The sequence below is a fragment of the Jatropha curcas genome, chromosome 4 (genome assembly GCF_041381405.1).
Source record: "Jatropha curcas cultivar XTBG-Jc1 chromosome 4, XTBG_Jcur_1.0, whole genome shotgun sequence".
In the NCBI taxonomy this organism is placed as follows: Eukaryota; Viridiplantae; Streptophyta; class Magnoliopsida; order Malpighiales; family Euphorbiaceae; genus Jatropha; species Jatropha curcas.
In genome coordinates, this window is record NC_143154.1 from 17,450,015 (window position 1) to 17,471,776 (window position 21,762).

Consider the following 21,762-nt stretch of genomic DNA (forward strand, 5'->3'; position numbering starts at 1 on the left):
GTCTGGTCCACACATGCACGGGATAGCCTTGGCTCGGAAAATCATGAACCTGGGTTATTACTGGTCAACCATGAATGCAGATTGCGTGAGGCACGCGCAGAAGTGCCACGAATGTCAGATTTTTGCTAAGCTGCAAAGGCGGCCTCCGGTCAACTTGAATCCCATTACTTCACCGTGGCCCTTTGCAACTTGGGGTATAGACATAGTCGGAAAGATCTATCCAAAGGCCTCCAATGGCCATCAATTCATCCTGGTTGCTGTTGACTATTTCACTAAGTGGATTGAGGCAGCCTCCTATTCGGTCTTGAATGCCAAGAAGGCAGCGCAGTTCGTCCGTACCAACATCCTTTGTCGGTATGGAACACCATTCGAGATCATTACTGATAATGGGTCCCACTTTCAAAGCGAATTCTCGGATCTACTGAAGCAAAAGAAGATTCAGCATCACAAGTCTTCACCCTATCGTCCACAAACAAATGGGGCTGTAGAGGCTGCAAACAAGGCTATAAAAGTCATTTTGCAGAAGACAGTTCAAAAGCATAGAGCGTGGCACGAACAATTGCCAAATGCCTTGTGGGGATACAGGACTTCAATCAGAACACCTACTGGGGCAACCCCGTATTCCTTAGTATATGGCATGGAAGCAGTATTGCCTATTGAGCTGGAAGTTCAGTCGGTGAGGGTTATCCGGGAAAGCCAGATCAGTGAAGCAAATTGGGCTGAGAATTATCATTTGCAGCTCTTGAGTATGGATGAAAAGCGATTGCGAGCAATCCACCAAACTCAAGTTTATCAAAGAAGAATGGTGCGACATTTTAACAAGAAGGTCAAAGACCGGAAACTGGAAGAAGGTTGTTTGGTTCTAAAGGAAATTAGACAACCGGTCATAGATCCACGGGGGAAGTTCCGTCCTCATTGGGCTGGACCCTATGTGTTGAAGAAGATCTTGTCAGGCAGAGCCGTTATTTTGACTGATTTGGATGGCTTGGAATTCACTAATCCATGTAATTTAGATCAGTTAAAAAGATATTTTGTGTAAATTGTAATCATTTGCATAATGTAAAACGAACTACATTAGACCTGATTCTCTTTGAAAAAAAAGAAATTATATATCAGAGATATGTAGGCAGCCCTCTTTTGGCGCGGTCTAAACATTTCATAATTTCGTTCTTCTTTGCCAAATGAAAAAAAAAGAAAAAAAAAAGAAAAAAGAAAAACCCGCTAAGTCGAAAACCTAAAAGGGCGGCTTAGGCAAAAATGGGTAGCTCGCTAAGTTGAAAACCCGAAAGGGCAGCTTAGGCAAAAATTAGAGCTTGAAATAAATAAAATTGGAAAATGCTTGGAAAGCTAAATGATATTCGCAATTTAAGCTAAAAAGTCAAATCTCATTCTAATAGCAGCCCAAAGTCAGGCAGAAAGCAATAAATCCAAACAAAATAAGCAAATGATGAAATCTAAAGTCCAAGTCCAAAGCAAAGGCAAAACTACATCCAAAATCCAAAGCCAAAACAAAAAAAAATGATAAAGTCCAAAAGCCTGGAGAAGTCTAGATGTCCCGTCTCCTCCGTGGAGCAACATCCTCTGAGTCACCCTTAGCTGTTAAACTGTGATCCACCTCACCTGTCTTAGGAGCCAGCACAATCTCCTCACCAGTCTCAATCTCATCAGCCTGAACCCAACCCTCGAGTGCACTCAGCAGTACGGTCCTTCTTGGTCTCTCAATTGGCCAGACAGTGGCAATGAACCAGGCTCGATACTCAGGAGAAGTCTGAATACTGGCAGGATTAGGCAAGGGCCTAACCATATGGTGATCTCTAACCCAAGCCCTAAGGACGGCTCGGGTAACACCCGGGGTGATGGCTGAATCAGCAGGAAAGTCATCCGTAATCGGAACAGTCTGATCTACCCCCATCTGTCTCAAGACGCGCGAAGCACAGTACCAGGTACAATGTGTAAGGCCCAGAAGGTAAACTCGGGTGTGATGAAGGCTAACCTGGATAAAACGGTTGATGTTGTACCAGGAGATGAACCACAATATCTCATTTGGGCCCAACTCGATCAACCATGAAGCCCATGCATCAGGAGTAGGATGCGAGATTAAGATCCTCCGCATGCGATACTGAGATGGGTTATAAGGAAGGGAAGTAGGAGCAGCAACCACTTGTAGGTGATCCTTCAACCAAACCTGAGTAATGGATCCTTTATATTACGAGGGAATGGTTTAAAAAGAAAAAAAAATGAGAAAAGATAATAAAGAGAAATACCTGGAGAATAATGGGAGAAACTGTCCAGTCATCAAACCCCAAAGCAGCCCTGTCAAGGCTCCTGATGGTTTCTGCCAGCACAATGCCGCCAATACAACCCATATCCTCCATTTGTAGAACCATGGGGCAAAGACGCAAATCCCCAAAGCCTGGGTCCCGATTAAATATAAAGCCAGCCAATAAACAGAAAACCAAGGCCCGCATCCTCAGCCTCATCCGGTTTGGGTCATTTGGGCAAGCCTCTGAGAATTCGTCAATTAGAGGCAGCAGAATTGCTTTTTGGTCATCAACAATCATAGCCCTAGCCTGGGGTCGGTTGAGCTGAAACAGGGTCTCAAATGACCTAACATACCCAATTTTTACCTCATGCTTGACCAAAGGGGCATTGGGGTCACACCCTATAATTGCACAAAACTCCTCAAAGAGAGGGCACATTTCCTCCATCATCGCCCCAAACCGGAAAACATGGGCCTCAGGATCCCAAAGTCTAATACAGGCCCTTAAGAAAATCCAGTCAACTACTACACCCCTAAGAGTAATAACGGGGGAGAGACCATACCTCCCCAAGTTGATCTTTTCAACTTTGGAGAGACTCCTAGTCCAGTTGTGCATGCTATGGTTGTAGAAGGGATTCATTGTCCTTTTAGTTATTCTTTTTATTTCTTGTTATTATTTATTGTGTTCTAAAAAAAAAAAGGGAAAAATAAAATAAAATAAAAATACTGTAATAATAAAAAAAAAAAAAGGAAAAGAAGAGGAAGAAAAAAGACTAACCAGATTCTGGATGGCTTGAAAAATAGGAGTGAAAAAAAAAAGAGAGAAAAACGCTTTAAATAGAGGAAGGGCGCGCCCGCAGGAGGCCCGGCTCTGCAGCCCGGCTGCCGGAGCCGGCGACTCGACCGCCGGAGACGGCGGCTCAGTTCGGCGGCCCAGCCGCTTGAGTCCGGCGGCCAGGCCGCCGGCTGAGCCGGCGGAAAAAAAAAAAAAGAAAAAGAAAAAGAAAAAAGAAAAAAGAAGGGGGGTATATATATATATATATTAAAGTATATATATATATAGGGAGAGAAAGAGAAATTTTTTTTTTTTTGATAAAGCAAATTTTTTCCATGCACACATATTTTTTCTTGTACTAATCAAGTGCAGGTACAAACAAAGTTCAAAGTTCAGCACAGCAGATACAGCTAAGAGTCGGTGCACAAAATACAGCAAAAGGAAAACGAAGAAAAGCAAGAAAATCTATCAACGATGGGGCCTCCTCCCCCTCTGATCTTCGAAGGCTATCTGGGTCCAGGCCGCAGCTAATTCCTGCTGCATCCCGAGAAACAGCCCCATCATCTGGTTGACTAGCCCGACAGGAACCTGAAAAATCATACAAAAAAATATATACAAGTTAATATCTCCTAGGAATCATTTTCTTTTGAGAAATGTGGCAGGATTTACCTCGGTGATGTCCTCGGAAGGAAGAACTGTATAATCCACACCTTCCAGGGATACCTCTCGAAAAACTGGAGGACTGTTAGGGACGAAGTAGGAAATGCTATATGGAAGACGTAGGCTGGCCAGGTCTGGATGAAGCGGCCCGGTAGCCTCCAAAATAGCCCGGGGAGCCCTGGAGGGACCCGCCGCCCGGCTAGGCCCGGCCTGCGACGGCCTCCTCTCAACCGGGGTGGAAGAAGTCGGGTCTGCCATAGGCCTCCTCCTTGGAGTCCTAGTCGAGGGACCTGAAGCCCGGGAGGAACGGGTACCGAGTGGCTGAGAAGGAGCTGACCTCGGGATATTATCCAGCCGAGATCCAATGGGCGGCATCAGAGAAATTGCGCAGAACTCATCATAATCCCCTTCCATGATGAACTCCAAGTGAGAAATACCTTCAGTATGAAGAGCAGTGAGCTTCATTTGTTTGCTCGCCCGCATATCCTCAGGGGGGGGAAAGGGACAGAGCGACAGCCTCTTAGCTGAACATCCACTCTCTCACCCAAATAATATCGCCGTATGATGGGGTGTGACAAGACCACTCTCCGCTGAGACAGGGCATCTGACTGTTGAAAGGCGGGATCAGCCTGAATCCAGCTTTGTAAACGGGCAGGCATCAGCCCCACATCGGCCTATAAAAGGAGTAAATATGTTAATAAATCTTTTTTTTTAACATATCCAAAAATACTAAGCATGTACCTGCCCCGGAGCGCAAGTATCGAAAAAGGCTCTCATCTCCTTCAGCGACTTATTGCGCCTGACGGGATGAAGGTTCGATTTGTACCATCTCCAAGCCGAGGGCGCCAGCTCTGGTCTAGGGTTAGTCTGAAGTAACTCTGGGCGAGTGTAAGGAAAGTACTCGAATGCCCAAGTCTGAAAAAAAAAAAAAAAGAAGAAGAGAGAAGAAGAATCAGTGAGATAGGAGAAGCAAGCTAAACAGAAAAAATACAGAAATGGAGAATGTTCTTTACATTACCTCCCAGAAATAGAAAGTCCCGCTAAGCTTGCCATGGCCTCAGCTCAGGTCACACATATCATCATACATGCGACTCAGGATAGCACCGGCCCAGTCATACTCCTTTAAAAGAGCCAAATTTTCCAAGCTCCTCAAGATAGAAGGATTAAACTTCTCCTTCCTGTTAGACCAAAAGGTCGAAGCAAACAACAACAACAAAGTGAACCTGGCTACCTGAGTAGTCGTCAACTCTCCCCGTCCGTAGCTGGCATAGATGCTAGGGGCCTGGAGAGATAACCAGCGTCTGGAAACGCTCAAAGCAGGGGTAGCAGAACCTGGTTCGACCAGCCGAGGCAGGTCTATCCCAATCAGCTCCACCATTCGGTCAGAGGAGATATCAATCCTCCAATCATCATATAGCTCGATCGGCCGAGTCCCGAAAGGGATCCCCTATATCACAGAAAAGTCTGCAGGGGTCATTGTCAGCTCGCCCCAAGAGAAATGGAAAGTATTAGTGGTATCCCACCACCTTTCGGCCAAGGCACACAATAACTCCTTGTAGTTACTCCGTGCCATGTCGAAGTGTCTCAGATAGCCCAAGTGAGATGGTCGGATGATCGCGCCAACCGGACAGTTGGGATCGAATAGTTCGAGTGGAATCCCAGCCACAGAACTCTCACCCATATCCAATTTGATGCGGCAATCCTAAAAAAGTGAAATCAACCTAAGAGTTACCTCTCGGTTCCTTACTAAGGGGAAACATCTTAGTTCTATCCTAGCATGCATAATATTTAAGCACAGGCAATGTTCTCAGTTCTGGCCTAAGGCCCAGAAACCACAATTGTGGCCTAAGGCCCAAATAATAGCTAATTTGTACGCATAAGAATGAAAGGGAACTCACCTGGGCGTAGATTCCGGTCCTAGAGGCGTGAGTATCTGCGTCTGCCATGAGGTCGACCTCGTCGAGGGTAATCCCTAGGGACTCGAGGAAGTCCTCATCGCTGCTATAGCTTGGAAGAGCCATGGAAGAAGGTGGCCTTGTAGCTTTGAGAGTTGAGAGGATTTGAGAGAGTTTTGGTATGTGGGAAGTTTAGAATGAGTAAAATGAGTGATTCTTAAGCTATTTATAAGCAAATAGCCAAAAGGCACTTCTGGACGCGTCAAATTTTCGCCTCCAAAATTTGTGTTTCGAACAAACCACCGACTCCCATAAATCATTTTCTTATGGTCGCCAGTGGGGGGCAACTGTGAATACCCAAATTTTGAGACTCAAAGAGCCAGTTTTCCCGGACTGCAAACAGTCCGGCCGGACCGGAAGCCATTCGGAAAGTTCACCGAAAATATGCTAATATGGTACTTGAAATGTCCGGAAAATTATGGGGATCACAGAACTGGTCCCGGAATATTTTTTGGAGGTCCAGAACTCCCGAAAAAGCTCCCGGAGTGTTAAAGTTGCAAAACCACCAGGCACGGCGGTCCAGCTGCTGGCTTCCGGTGGCCCGAACCGCCGAGCACCGGCGGCCCAGCCGCCGGCCATCGGTGGTCTGAACCGCCTAGCCCCGGCGGTCCAGCCGCCGGTAACCAGCGGCCCAGCCGCCGGACGCTAGTGGCCCGAGTTGCCGAGCCCCGGCAGCCAGAGCCGCCGGTAACAGGCGACCCAGCCGCTGAGTCCCGGCGGCCCAGCCGCCGATCACCGACGGCCGAGCCACGGCGGCTCAGCCGCCGATCAAAGGCGGCCCAGCCGCTGAGTCCCGGCGGCCTGGCCGCCTAAGTCCGGCGGTCTGAGCCGCCGAGCCACGGCGGGTCAGCCGCCGAAACAGTTTTTTTTTATTATAAACAGTGGCCCCAGGCCTTCTGTTTTGGACACTCAGTCTGTGTTGACGGACGCTCTTTCTCCCCTACGCTTTTTGCGATTCTTTACTGCTTTCTTGCATTTTAATTTAGTTTTATCACTTTCTTACTTTGTTAAGTGGTCACTAAAATTAAATTAATTAAAATTCCCTTAACGAGGAGCTTAACCTGGAGTTAAGAAGCGGTCGACGATTAAATCAGGTACGTAAGTTAAACTCTGCCTATTTAATTTTAGCACTTCATGCATGCTTCTTTTCTACTCCTAATAATTCTACAATTGCATAAAAGCATTCACGTCAATCATTAGGCAAATAAATTACTTCAAATAAATAAGTTTAGGCTAAACGCCCGGTTAATCAATAATCGTGGTGTTAAGTTTAAATCCGACAATATTGGCTAAAAAAGCCTAGTTAACCAATAACTATGGTGAAATTGCCTTTTATTTCGAACAAATTCAGCTTAAGTCCAATTAATCAATGATTGTGGCCAAATAGCCTTCATTACACACATTTTTTTCTTGGCAATCAATTGCCTACATTACAATTCAGTTAATCAATTCTTGGCAAACCAATTGCCAATAAATTAGATTAACCACTTTTTAGCGACAAATCGCTTAAATCAAAAGCTTTGGCAAAATGCATTTAAAATTAATCAATCTTTTGGCTAAAAGCCTTAAAATCAATCATTTTGGCGACAATCGCCTAAAATCAATCATTTTGGCGATCAAATTGCCTAAATCACTCTTTTTTGGCTAAAAGCCTTAAAATCAACCTTTTTTTTGGCAACAATTGCCTAAATCAAACTTTTTGGCTACAAGCCATTAAAATCAACATTTTTGGCATCAAATGCCTGAAACAATCAATTTTCAGGCAAAATGCCTAAACAAAATGCACAAAGCATACACACACTCATGCATTAAGCATACCCATTCAAAGGCCTTCAAAGAAGGCCTATCGAACTACGTTGACTTTGATCTTCCATTCAAACGGAAGTACGTAGGCACGTTTGGGATCTAACCCCGAGCGGCAAGTCAAAATCACATAAACATTTTCAATTGCTTCATATTCCTTGCAAAGCATTCATTCATGGTTAGTTCATCAGCATGACATAGTCTCGGGATCCATCTCGGGTTCGTAGACCATGTATTAACATTGGGATAATTAATCTAATAATTAGGTTAATTAAAAATGGAGTCACTTAGGGTTTTTTCCTAGTTTACCCTGAAATAATTAAACAAGGTGGCGACTCACACACATCACGTGCATTTCTGCCCTTAGTCACATGCATTCATATGCGTTTGATGTTCGGGGGAGGGGTTCACACAAGACAAAATACTCAGCCTCCAGCACACCCAGCCCATGCTAAAAAGCACACCCGTGTTAAAAACTAAGGAAAATCAAGGGAGAGTCATGAGTGGGCACGCCCTGAGGTATGCTAGAAGGCACGGCCGTGCCCAGAAGAAAGTCAGGGCGTGCCAGCCTAGCATGCCAATGACAAAATCTAGCTGGGAAGAACAGAGACAAGCACGCCCAGCCTATGCTAAATGGCACGCCCGTGCCACAAAGATTCATCAGGGTGTGCTTGCCTAGCACGCCCCGTGCTCAACTAGCCAAACTTCCAGACCTGAGCACGCCAAGTCGTTCATCATAGCACGCCCGTGCTTCGAAGGCAGAACTGGCGTGAACTAAGAACACAAATCAATCCTTTTCTCACATGGGCCCGCCTTAGAGAGTTTCCTAAACGTACTAAACAAGACCTAGACCTATTTTGGAATAGAAAGAAGTCCTAACTAAGAAGAAATCCAAGGCCTAAACAGTCATGATCTCCTATAGAAGATTTTGTACTTAATAAGGATTCTATTTCCTAAATGGAGTCAGATTTGCCTTCAGGAGCTCTATATAAAGAGGGGAGCTTTTCATTATTAGGTATCCCATTTTTAAGTTGTATCCTGCATAATTCTCTCTCTCTCTCAAGGGTCTCAAGCATCAAGATTTGTGTCAAGATTTAAGGAAGCCGTCCACATAAGCTGTTACCTAGTTTTTATCTCTAAACTCTTAATCTTGTTTTTCTTTTCATTATTTATTACTGATTATGAAGATTGGTTCAAGTATTACTGAGTTTTATTTAATTACTATGTCTAGCTAAACTCTTATACTAGGGATTTGATGTAACTTAATTCGATTCCAATTTATAATATTAGATTTGTTTTTCATTGTTCTTGTTATAATTTATTTTTGAGCTTAAAGCTTCCAGGCAGAATTTTTCCCCTGGATTGAACTATTTCATTAATCACTATCGGGAGAAGGGTTTTTGATATGAAAAAGACAATAAATTACTTGAGGATAATAACTTGATGCGGAAGCTATATGGTTTGACTTAAGGGAGGTTTTCATAAGTTAACGACCTTAGGTTATGAATTCACAAAACAATCACAAAACTCAATGATTTAATATATTTTTGATTACACTATTATAAGATAGGTAATTAAACTAGATTAGAATAGCTAACAATACATCGGGAGAGCTTGTTAGTGATTTCTGTGAACCCCCACCCCAAATATCAAGCATGTAATGCACATGACTAAGGGCAGAAATGCACGTGAATGTATGAGTCGCCACCTTGTTTAATTATTTTAGGGTAAACTAGGAAAAACCCTAAGTGACTCCGATTTTAATTAACCTAATTACTAGATTAATTAACCCAATGTTTAAGGCATGGTCTACGAACCCGAGTTGGATCCCGAGACTATGTCATGCTGATGAACTAACCTGAACAATGAATGCTTTTGCAGGGTGAATGATGTAATTGGAGCAATGAAAAATGTTTATGTGATTTTGACTTGCCGCTCGGGGTTAAATCCCAAACGTGCCTACGTACTTCCGTTTGAATGGAAGATCAAAGTCCACGTAGTTCGATGGGCCTTTTTAAAAGGGCTTTGAATGGGTATGCTTAATGCATGAGTGTGTGTATGCTTCGTGCATTTTGTTTAGGCATTTTGCCAAAAAATTGATTGATTTGATTAGGCATTTGTTGCCAAAAAGGTGCTTGATTGGGCAGTTTATTGCCAAAAATTGATGTTTGGGCTTATTGTTGCCAAAAGATGTTTTGTTGGGCGATTCGTCGCCAAAAATTGATGTTTGGGCTTATTATTGCCAAAAGATGTTTTGTTGGGCGATTTGTCGCCAAAAATTGAATGGATTTAAGGCAATTTATTTGCCAAAAGTGATTAATTGAAGGCTTTTAGCCAAAATTTGGATTTAAGCGATTTGTTGCTAAAAAATGGTTAATCTACTTATAGGCAATTTATTTGCCAAAAGTGATTAATTGATTTGCAATGTAGGCAATTTATTGCCATAAAAAAAAACGTATTTAATTAAGGCCTTTTAGTCACAATTATTAATTAATTGGACTTAAGCCGAACTGTTCGAAATAAAGGCAATTATACCATAGCCATTAATTAACTAGGTATTTTAAGCCAATATCGTCGGATTTAGGCTTTAATACCACGATTATTGATTAACCGGGCATTTAGCCTAAATTTATTTAATTGAGGCAGTTTATTTGCCTAATGATGATATGAATGCATTTATGCAGTTGTAAAATTATTAGGAGTAGAAGAGAAGCATGCATGAAGTGCTAAAATTAAATAGGCGGAGTTTAGTTTATGTACCTGATTTAATCGACGGCCACTTCTTAACTCCAGGTTAAGCTCCTCGTTAAGGGAATATTAATTAATTCAATTTTAATGACCAATTAACAAAGCAAGAAAGCAATAAAGCTAAATAAAAAAATGCAGAAAAGCAGTAAAGATTCGCAAGGAGCGTGGGGAGAAGGAGCGTCCGTCAACACAGACTGAGTGCCGGGGCCGATATTTATAGGCAAAATCGGACTGTTTCAGCGGCCTGGGCCGCCGGAGCTCGGCGGCGTGGGCCTCCGGGTCCGGCTGCTCGAGCCACCGAGGCCGGCGGTTCTGTTGATTTTTCGTTCCGAAGGCTTTTTCGGGAGTTCCGGACCTCCAAAAAATATTCCGGGACCAGTTCCGCGATCCTCGGGACGTCCCGGACGTTTTAAGTACCATATTGGCATACTTCCGGTAAATTTCCAAAATGGCCTCCGGTCCGGCCGGACTATTTGCAGTCCGGGAAAACAAGCTTTTTGAGCCTCAAAATTTGAGTATTCACAGTTGTCCCCCACTGGCTATCATAAAAATGATTTATGAGAGCCAGTGGCTGTCTGAAGGAGCAAATTTTGAGGATGGGCAGAGGAGGAAACCCCGCCGTTGGTTTTTTTTCTTTGAAATGAAATGATCAAATGCATGGATTTATATTTGCAACTTAAAGATGTTTTTGCCTCTTAATGAGGGCTTGAAAAGAGATTTTGCCTCTTAATGAGGACTTGAAAAGAGATTTTGCCTCTTAGAGGATTTGAAAAAATGTTTTGCCTCTTAATGAGGGCTTGAAAAGATGTTTTGCCTCTTAATGAGGGATTAAAAAGAGATTTTGCCTCTTAGAGGACTTGAAAAGATGTTTTGCCTCTTAATGAGGGCTTGAAAAGATGTTTTATCTTTTAATGAGGGCTTGAAAAGAGATTTTTCCTCTTAGAGGACTTGAAAAGATGTTTTGCCTCTTAATGAGGGCTTGAAAAGATGTTTTGCCTCTTAATGAGGGATTGAAAAGAGATTTGTTTTATTTTTGTTTTTTTTCTTTGAGAACCAAGGGTCCACCTAAAGTCGAAATGATCAAATGGCTTGGTTTTGGATGAAAAATGGTTGGTTATTGGCTAGGTTTTATGTAAAAAAAGGTTAACCATTAACCGGGTTTTACCCTGGGTTTGTGTAAAAGAGATTGACGATGGTTGGGTTTCACCCTGGGTTGTGTATGTTTTTTTTTATAATACTTGCCCCTGAATCCGACTGGAGGATTTTGCCCCCTGCTTGAGAGAATTGATGCCCTTATTAGCTGAAATAGAATTTCTTCTTAATGAAAGACTAAAAATTCCGTGATTACTTCTGTGATGGGAGAATGGTGAAAGTTCTTATCACTTCTTGCCCCCAGAATGGTGCTGACCATGGAATACTTCAAAACATTGGTGTTGTACTTGTCCAATCGATTGAGGAATCAAAGAGAACAAAGCCACTTATATGACTCGAGGAAACGGACAATGTGGATGACATCACTCGTCTGAAGGGATCGAAGAAACGATGGTCCGAGTGGAGACGAGGTATTAAAGAATTACCTCTCAACGATTATGTTTGACATTTTTTTTAGGGTTGTTTTCGAAATCCCAGGGATTGAATTGACATTTTCCTCTCTCTCTTTTTTTTTCGAGGAATGACTCAAAGAGTGCGCTTTCTGTGAATACTCAAATTTTGAGGCTCAAAAAGCCAGTTTTCCCGGCCGCGGCGGTGGCGGCCGGCGACAGCGGCTGCAGTTGCCTGTGAATACCCTTTTTTTTTTTAGGCTCAAAGAGCCAGGTTTCCCGGACTGCAAACAGTCCGACCGGACCAAAGGCCATTTTGGAAGTTCACCGAAAGTATGCCAATATGGTACTTGAAATGTCCGGAAAATTTTGAGGATCGCGGAACTAGTCCCGGAATATTTTTTGGAGGTCCGGAACTCCCGAAAAAGCCTTCGGAACGAAAAAAAAACACACGGGTCGATGTGCCCGCCCTCAGGGGTGGGCACGCCCGCCCCCATGGGACAGGCATGCCTGCCCCCCAAGGCGGTCCAGCCCGCCCTCAAGGGCGGTCCAGCCCGCCCTCAAGGGCGGGTACGCCAGCCCCACTGGGGCGGGCACGCCCGCCCTCAAGGGGCAGCACGCCCGCCCTCAAGGGCGGGCATGCCCGCCACCAAGGGGCAGGCACGCCCGCCTCCCTGAAGCGGGCGGGCATGCCCGCCCCCAAGGGGCAGGCACGCCCGCCCTCGAGGGCGGGCAGGCACGGGTCTCCTTTTTTCCTATAAAATTGGCCCCGGGGCCTCCGTTTTTAGTCACTCAGTCTGTGTTGACGGACGCTCCTTCTCCCTTACGCTCCTTGCGATTCTTTACTGCTTTTCTGCATTTTTATTTAGCTTTATTATTTTCTTGCTTTGCTATTTGGTCATTTAAAATTAAATTAATTAATATTCCCTTAACGAGGAGCTTAACCTGTAGTTAAGAAGTGGCCGTCGATTAAATCAAGTACATGAACTAAAACTCTGCCTATTTAATTTTAGCATGTCATACATTCTTCTCTTCTACTCCTAATAATTCTATAACTGCATAAATGCATTCATGACATCTTTAGGCAAATAAACTGCCTCAATTAAATAAAGTTAGGCTAAATGCCCGGTTAATAAATAATCGTGATATTAAAGCCTAAACCCGACAATATTGGCTTAAAATACCTAGTTAATTAATAGCTATGGTGTAATCGCCTTTATTTCGAACAAATCTGGCTTAAGTCCAATTAATCAATAATTGTGGCTAAAAAGCTTTAATTCAAACACGTTTTTTCCCGGCAATAAATTGCCTACATTACAATTCGGTTAATCAATTTTCGGCAAATACATTGCCTATGAATTAGATTAACTACTTTCAGCGACAAAACGCTTAAATCAATTCTTTGGCAAAATGCCTAAAATTAATCAACTTATTTTGGCTAAAAGCCTTAAATCAATCATTTTGGCGACAATCGCCTAAAAAATCATCTTTTGGCAAACTAATTGCCTAAGTCAACCTTTTTGGCTAAAAGCCTTAAAATCAAGCATTTTGGCGACAATCGCCTAAATCACATCAATTTTTGGCAATAATTGCCTGAATCAATCCTTTTGGCCAAAGGCCATTAAAATCAACATTTTTAGCATCAAATGCCTAAAAATCAATCAATTTTCAGGCAAAATGCCTAAACAAAAATGCACAAAGCATACACACACTCATGCATAAAGCATCCCCATGCAAAGCCCTCTAAAAGAGGCCAATCGAATTACGTCGACTTTGATCTTCCATTCAAATGGAAGTACGTAGGCACGTTTGGGATTTAACCCTGAGCGGCAAGTCAAAATCACATTTCATTGGTCTAAATCACATTAATCACCCTGCAAAGCATTCATTCATAGGTTAGTTCATCAACATGACATAGTCTCGGGATCCATCCTGGGTTTGTAGACCATGCTTTAACATTGGGTTAATTAATCTAGTAATTAGGTTAATTAAAATTGGAGTCCACTTAGGGTTTTTTCCTAGTTTACCCTAAAATAATTAAACAAGGTGGCGACTCACACATCACGTGCATTTCTTCCTTAGTCACATGCATCCATATGCCATGATGTTTGGGGAGGGGTTCACACTTTCAAAACGAACTTTTGAGAATGACTCGATTTTTATGACTCGTTGTGGAAGGACCATTGGTGATGGAGATTTGATTTTAGAGACTTATAGGAGACTCGATTTAGAAACTCAAATTTTTCTTGTAGTGAATTTTGACTCGAAGGAATTCAGTGATTCCTGGAAAAAATGATTTATATACTCCCAAGGAGACCTTTGAAAGGGATTTTTTTTTTATTTTAAGGACATACTTTGCTGTTTATCCTATGAAAAATGGACTCGATTTTTTTTTTAACTTTTACCTAGAAGCCGTCCTTTCGGGTTTTCAACTCCAGCTTTTATTTTTCTTTTCTTCTCTTCTTTTTTTATTTATTTTTTATTTTTTATATTGGCAAAGAGAAAATGCTTTTTATGATGCCAACTTATGTTTGTGACCGTGCCTTTGCGGCTGCCTACGTATCTCCAAGAACTCTTCGGGGGATGGGGAGAATCAGGTCTTTCGTAGTTCCTTCCGAGATGCGAACTTCGTGCTCGGCTGGTGCGGAATTCATCTCCGTCTCGATGTTAGTGCGGAATTCCTTTCCGTCTTGGTGCGGGATTTATTTTCGACTTGCTGTTGGGGCAAAATTCAATTTCGCCTTAATGCTGATTGTGTAATTCATTTCCAATTTGATTTCTTCGGGATTCCTTCCCGACTTGATATTAATACAGAATTCATTTCTGACTTGATTTCTTCACGGGATTCCTTCCCGGCTTGATGTCTTTGCGGGATTCCTTCCCGACTTGATGTTGATGCAGAATTCATTTCTGACTTGATTTCTTCGCGAGATTTCTTCCCGGATTGATGTTGAATCAACTTATTGACTCGAGATCGTATGATAGTGATGACCCTAGGCGAATCTGACTTTGTTGTTGTAGCGGTTTTACCACTGGTTGACTGAAATATGACTTGCATTCATCACAAAGAGTTTTGAATATCCACATTGTGGTGGTAACTTGAGTGGCTTAAGTGTTGAAGAAGCTTTTATGCTTTGAGTTTGTGGCTTCACCATGTTTGAATTCTTGAGGTTAATTTGATTCCTTTTCTTGAACTTTATCTTCTTCTGAATTTGAAACTTATTTCCTCAATGGTTCTCCTCTCTATAAGGAATTTTGAGGAGACTCTTCCTTTTCCTTGTTTTGAGAAATGATCCTTGTTTATAAGGACACTTGTACTTGTGCCATGCTTGGCGCTTGATTTTCAAGGTGTTTGTCGTCATCCAATTTGTGGAAATGACTGCTTCTTTTAACTTGCTTTTTTTTTTTTTAAATATGAGTAGCCGCTTTATCTTTGTCCTTATGGCTAAAATGATTTGTCATCTACCCTTGATGGGCTTGAATTTAACGGAGAGCTTGCAGTTGACCTGTTTTTGACAACTTGATTTCCTGTAGCTTTGTCCTTGATTTCTTTCTTTTGTGACAAGTTCCTTTTGACCCATTTTTTCCTTTTGCTTATTTGCTTCCTTTTGACCAGAGGTTCCTTTTGTCCCATTTTTCCTTTTGCTTGCTTAGAAGCAGCCTCTCCATAAAGAATTTCGAGGCAACTTGATTCTGAGATGACTTGAGTAGTGTATGGATAGCATTGCGACTTCGTGCAGACCCAACCCAATTCCAAACATAACTTCTTTATTTTGTCGCTTTTAAGTTCAAATTCAAACATCTCTCTGTCGGAGCATCTTCCATTCCTGGGTTTTCGGAGAAACCATTCTGGCCCTAACCCCTTCAATCGGCTTTGCCTTGGTACTATTTGAAGTCTTGTGTACCCTTTGCTGGATCCTTTCCATGATTACCTTTCAAAACTTCCCCTTTGATGGTGCTTCTTAGGATGCCCCCAGCTTTGATTGATGCAGAGCAAATGAATGCATTTTTCTTTGCCAATTTTTATTATCTTTTTTTTTTATCATCATTTTTTTTATTTTTTTCGATTTTTTTTTTGTGCTTTCACAGGAAAGGATAGGGAAAGAGTATAAACATGATTGGAACGTAAACTGATCCCTTTTTATTGATAAGACAAAATTTGTGTACAAAAGACACTTAGATTTACAAATTTGAATTGAATGAAAACTTGAATGGAAATGAAAATGAAAAGAAAAAACTAGACCCTAAAAGATAGACTCTAGGTGGACTGTGATGGACTAGGATTGGATTGACTGTAGTGACTTTGTTCTTCTCGATGCTTCAATCGATAAGACAGGTTGTTGTTGGTCTTGAACAATTCCACTGTTCTTTTGGAGGTTTGATCTCAACCTTCTCAGACACAAACTTCATTCATTTCTAAGAAAAAGTTCGAAAGGATCGAACGATTCTTGTTCAGCAATTTTTTTTTTGCATTAATCCCATGGTTAGGCAAGGGATTGGTTGATGTTCAGCTTGCTCTTGGGGATGATGGACCCATTGTCAACCAGGTCTTATAGGCGGTTTTTCAAAGTCTAGCATGATTCTACTTCTTGTATGAGTCTTCTTTGAGTTGACCCAACTGGATTAAGTCTTCCACCTTAGTTGCAGTCGCAATGAGCGATTGGAACGTAGGCAAGTACTGTGTTTGAAGTTGTGACTGGTAGACAGGCAGTAAATTCTTGATTATTATGTCAACTTGTTCCTGTTCAGAGGGTCGGTTGATCATTTGAGCAGCTTTGGCTCTCCACCTCGAAAGGAACGAGGAGAAGGGCTCATTGTTCTTTTGTTTAGTGGTTTCCAGCTCCCTCCGGGTAACATCCACTTCGATATTATAATGGTACTGCGTGTTGAAAGCATTGCATATGTCCTCCCAATTCTTCATTTTGGAACGATCCAAGCTCACAAACCATCTTAATGCAGCACCAGTCAAAGATTGCTGAAACAACTGAGCAAGGAGCTCGCTGTTCAGGCCAAACGGGTTGAGGGCACCCACATACATTTTCAGGTGCATTTTGGGACAAGTGGTTCCATCAAACTTGTCCATGTTAGGCATCTTGAATTTTGTAGGTAATCTTTCTTCGGGGAACAAGGACAAGGAGTCCATGTCCACCACTTCCTTGTGTGTCTTGAGGGCAGTAATAGACTTTTCCAACAATTCTAGCTTGTTTCTCATTTTCTGAGCTTCCAGCTCAGAAGCAGTTCCAGAGGGCATGTCATCCAGGGCAGGGCTTGAGGACGTCGGTGCAGCACCGGGTCCCTGATTGGAGGCAGCAGGTCCGCTTCCCCCGGCTGAAGCTCCATTTCCATTACCACCACCTAGTTCAGCTATTAGGGCAGTCCTTTGGGCGGCCAATGCCTCATTCATTCTAACCTCCATTCTGGCCTCCAGTTGTTCAATGAGGTTTTGGATGTCAGTAAGTGATGCCATTGGTGTAGTTGGAGTTGTTGGACTTGTGGATGAGAGCTCAGTTGGTGTTTCGGGTACAGGTGGTCTTTGGAGGGGTACCTGTGAAAGGACATAGTCAAAACGATTAGACTATCCTATATAAGGTGTTTTCATAGGGTATGTGAGATAGTGTGAGGTAGGGTAGTGTATGGATAAGGTATTTGGACTTGACCCTGTGAGATCGGACGGTTTGCCCCTGTGTGGTAGGGTAATGTTGGTATGCTAGGACACCTAGGATAGAACCCAATGGGATGTGATATGTAAGGTAGAGTGCTTAGGGCTGGACACCTCGACTTTTCGAAAGGCCCTAAGTTCTCAAAAAAAATTTTTTTTTGGGCTTTAGGGGCCAAAATGTGAACTTTTGGGCCTTTGTGGCCAAATTGGGCATTTTTGGGCCTTTGGGGCCAAATTGAGAATTTTTGGGCCTTCGGGGCCAAATTGAGAATTTTTTGGGCTTTAGGGGCCAAAATGTGAACTTCTGGGCCTTTGTGGCCAAATTGGGCATTTTTGGGCCTTTGGGGCCAAATTAAGAATTTTTGGGCCTTAGGAGCCAAATTGTGAATTTTTGGGCCTCTGTGGCCAAAATGTAATTTTCCATGTCTGAGGGACCAAAATGTAATTTTTCAAGTCTTAGGGACCAAAATGTGATTTTCTAGCTTTGGAATGGAATGTTTTTTTTTTGTGAAGTATGGGATGGATGCGTGAATGCGCACAACATCACAACATAATTCATTTTAATGGAATGATTCAGCATCATTGGGTGCATACAGCCCTAAAGGATAGGTTCTATAGGCTATGACACAAATAGAGAATAGGCTTATAAAGGGACCCTTGAACCTTGAGCATGGTATCCTTGAACCTTGAGCATGGATATACCTAACCACATGTGAAACAAGGAGTTTCGCATGGGTCCGACAGTACGCATACTCATGGGCCACCCCTAAAAGGATTAGGGATGGTTTGCGGTAACAGGGAGGATGCTTTGGCTGTCCGTCGACATAATCAAGGAGACCTGCCGATCAGCGCTACTCGCTATCCAGACTCAGAAGTTTGAATAGAAGAGAAGAAATTCATTTGAAATTCATTTTTTATACAATGGAGAAAAGGATTCTCAATCGTGCAAATAAATAAACAAATTTGAATGATTCAAAGTAAATTTCAATTAGGTCCAAATTCCTTTTATTAAGCATTCTTAAAGAAAGAATACTTAATCTTTGTTGGGGTACTCTGCAAAACAAAGCATAGTAAAATAATACCCTAAAGAAGGGCAGGTTAGTTTACACAACAATTGTAGTCCACTTTATGCAAAATGATTACATAATCCCCAGCGGAGTCGCCAAACTGTGAACCCCCACCCCAAATATCAAGCATGTAATGCACATGACTAAGGGCAGAAATGCACGTGAATGTATGAGTCGCCACCTTGTTTAATTATTTTAGGGTAAACTAGGAAAACCCTAAGTGACTCCGATTGTAATTAACCTAATTACTAGATTAATTAACCCAATGTTTAAGGCATGGTCTGCGAACCCGAGTTGGATCCCGAGACTATGTCATGCTGATGAACTAACCTGAACAATGAATGCTTTTGCAGGGTGAATGATGTAATTGGACCAATGAAAAATGTTTATGTGATTTCGACTTGCCGCTCGGGGTTAAATCCCAAACGTGCCTACGTACTTCCGTTTGAATGGAAGATCAAAGTCCACGTAGTTCGATGGGCCTTTTTAAAAGGGCTTTGAATGGGTATGCTTAATGCATGAGTGTGTGTATGCTTCGTGCATTTTGTTTAGGCATTTTGCCAAAAAATTGATTGATTTGATTAGGCGTTTGTTGCCAAAAAGGTGCTTGATTGGGCAGTTTATTGCCAAAAATTGATGTTTGGGCTTATTGTTGCCAAAAGATGTTTTGTTGGGCGATTCGTCGCCAAAAATTGATGTTTGGGCTTATTATTGCCAAAAGATGTTTTGTTGGGCGATTTGTCGCCAAAAATTGAATGGATTTAAGGCAATTTATTTGCCAAAAGTGATTAATTGATTTGCAATGTAGGCAATTTATTGGCATTAAAAAAACGTATTTAATTAAGGCATTTTAGTCACAATTATTGATTAATTGGACTTAAGCCGAACTGTTCGAAATAAAGGCAATTATACCATAGCCATTAATTAACTAGGTATTTTAAGCCAATATCGTCGGATTTAGGCTTTAATACCACGATTATTGATTAACCGGGCATTTAGCCTAAATTTATTTAATTGAGGTAGTTTATTTGCCTAATGATGATATGAATGCATTTATGCAGTTGTAGAATTATTAGGAGTAGAAGATAAGCATGCATGAAGTGCTAAAATTAAATAGGCGGAGTTTAGTTTATGTACCTGATTTAATCGACGGCCACTTCTTAACTCCAGGTTAAGCTCCTCGTTAAGGGAATATTAATTAATTCAACTTTAATGACCAATTAACAAAGCAAGAAAGCAATAAAGCTAAATAAAAAAATGTAGAAAAGCAGTAAAGAATCGCAAGGAGCGTGGGGGAGAAAGAGCGTCCGTCAACACAGACTGAGTGCCGGGGCCGATATTTATAGGCGAAATCGGACTGTTTCAGCGGCCTGGGCCGCCGGAGCTCGGCGGCCCGGGCCGCCGGCCACCGGATCTCGGCGGCTGACCCGGCGGCTCGAGCCACCAAGGCCGGCAGTTCTGCTGATTTTTCGTTCCGGAGGCTTTTTTTGGGAGTTCCAGACCTCCAAAAAATATTCCGGGACCAGTTCCGCGATCCTCGCGATGTCCCGGACGTTTTAAGTATCATATTGGCATACTTTCGATAAATTTCAAAAATGGCCTCCGGTCCGGCCTTACTATTTGCAGTCCGGGAAAACAAGCTTTTTGAGCCTCAAAATTTGAGTATTCACAATTTAATGATTGTTTCTCCTACTTGAACAGTTAAAATTGATTAACAAACTAATTAAATAAATTGGATAGAATTAGTGAAATCAAATTCCCTAATAGATTAAATCTTTGATTTCTTTTCACCTAAATTTTATTGCTTGATCTCTCTTTGTTTTTATTTTCAAAATTAATTTCCTTACCACAATTCTCTCTTATTGTCATTTAAATAATAGTAGGTTAACAAAATTTTGGTACTTGATACACAATCCCTGTGGATACGATACTTTCTCACACTTTATTACTTGTTACGATTTCGTACACTTGCGAAAGCACTGTCAAGTTTTTGGCGCCGTTGCAGGGGAATTGGCATTATCAATATCAATACTAATTACCCTATTATTAATTTAGACATTCTTTTATTTTTATTTAATTTTCTCTTAAGAATTATTTCAGGTGTTTTATGCAAAGAAGATCGAGAAGGACTGAACCTCTAGTCTTTGATCCAGAAATTGAAAGAACTTATCGTAGGCACAACGCTGCAAGAAGAGCATGAGAAATAAAACCCGAACAAAAAGCAGACATGGCTAACGAAAACGAAAACTTAATCGGACCTCCACTTCAACATCCGGTCCGTACCTTGCGAGATTACACAACACCTAATCTGAATGGGACAATCTCGAGCATTACAAGACCTAGGGTGGAAGCTAATAATTTTGAGATTAAACCCGCAATTATCCAAATGCTCTCCACCTCGATCCAATATGGGGGTTTGCCTAGTGAAGATCATAATGCCCATATCACAAATTTCCTAGAAATTTGTGATACTTTCAAACAGAATGGTGTTTCCGAAGATGCAATTAAATTAAGACTTTTCCCTTTCACTCTTAGGGATAAAAAGCACGATCCTGGTTACAGTCATGTCCCGCTGGAAGTTTCATAACATAGGATGAATTAGCTCAAAAGTTATTAGCAAAATTCTTTCCATCCTCAAAAACCACAAAGCTGTGCAATGAGATAATGACATTTGCTCATCATGATCAAGAGAGTTTGTATGAAGCTTGGGAAAGATTCAAGGACTTGTTGAGAAAGTGCCCACATCACAGTTTACCTAAGTGGTTACAGGTACAAACTTTTTATAATGCATTATCTCCTAATATCAAAATCACTTTAGATGCAGCTGCAGGTGGATCCTTTGAGAAAAAGGGTATTAATGAAGCATATGAGTTAATAGAGGAGATGGCAAGCAACAACCATTACCAAAACAATTCTGAAAGAAAGAGAACTGCAGGAGTCTATGAAATAGACACCATTACAGCACTTAATGCTAAGGTAGATAACATGGTAAAAAAACTGGACATGTTAACTACTAATCCTGTGAATTCTATTATGCAATTTTGTGATAGGTGCAATGGACAACATGGAATTGGAGAATGCATGATGGACTCTTTGAATCCACAAACCTTGGAACAAGTAAACTATGTGATGAATCAAGGAAGGAAGAATTACCCTTACTCCAACTCATATGATAATAGATTGAGGAACCATCCTAATCTATCCTATGGTAATCCTAACAATGCCTTGAACGCACCACCAGGTTTCCCTCCTCAGAAAAAGAAATCTCATGATGACCTCCTCACTGCCCTCTCT

General features: G+C 41.9%; 1 non-coding gene across 1 annotated transcript; it reads right to left on the bottom strand.

The window, feature by feature from the left end:
• Positions 1 to 21,114: 21,114 nt before the first annotated feature.
• Positions 21,115 to 21,221, bottom strand: LOC149496910 (small nucleolar RNA R71). The gene has a single exon (XR_016320750.1). It is a non-coding gene; the product is annotated as a small nucleolar RNA R71 (small nucleolar RNA).
• Between the last annotated feature and the right edge of the window lie 541 nt (positions 21,222 to 21,762).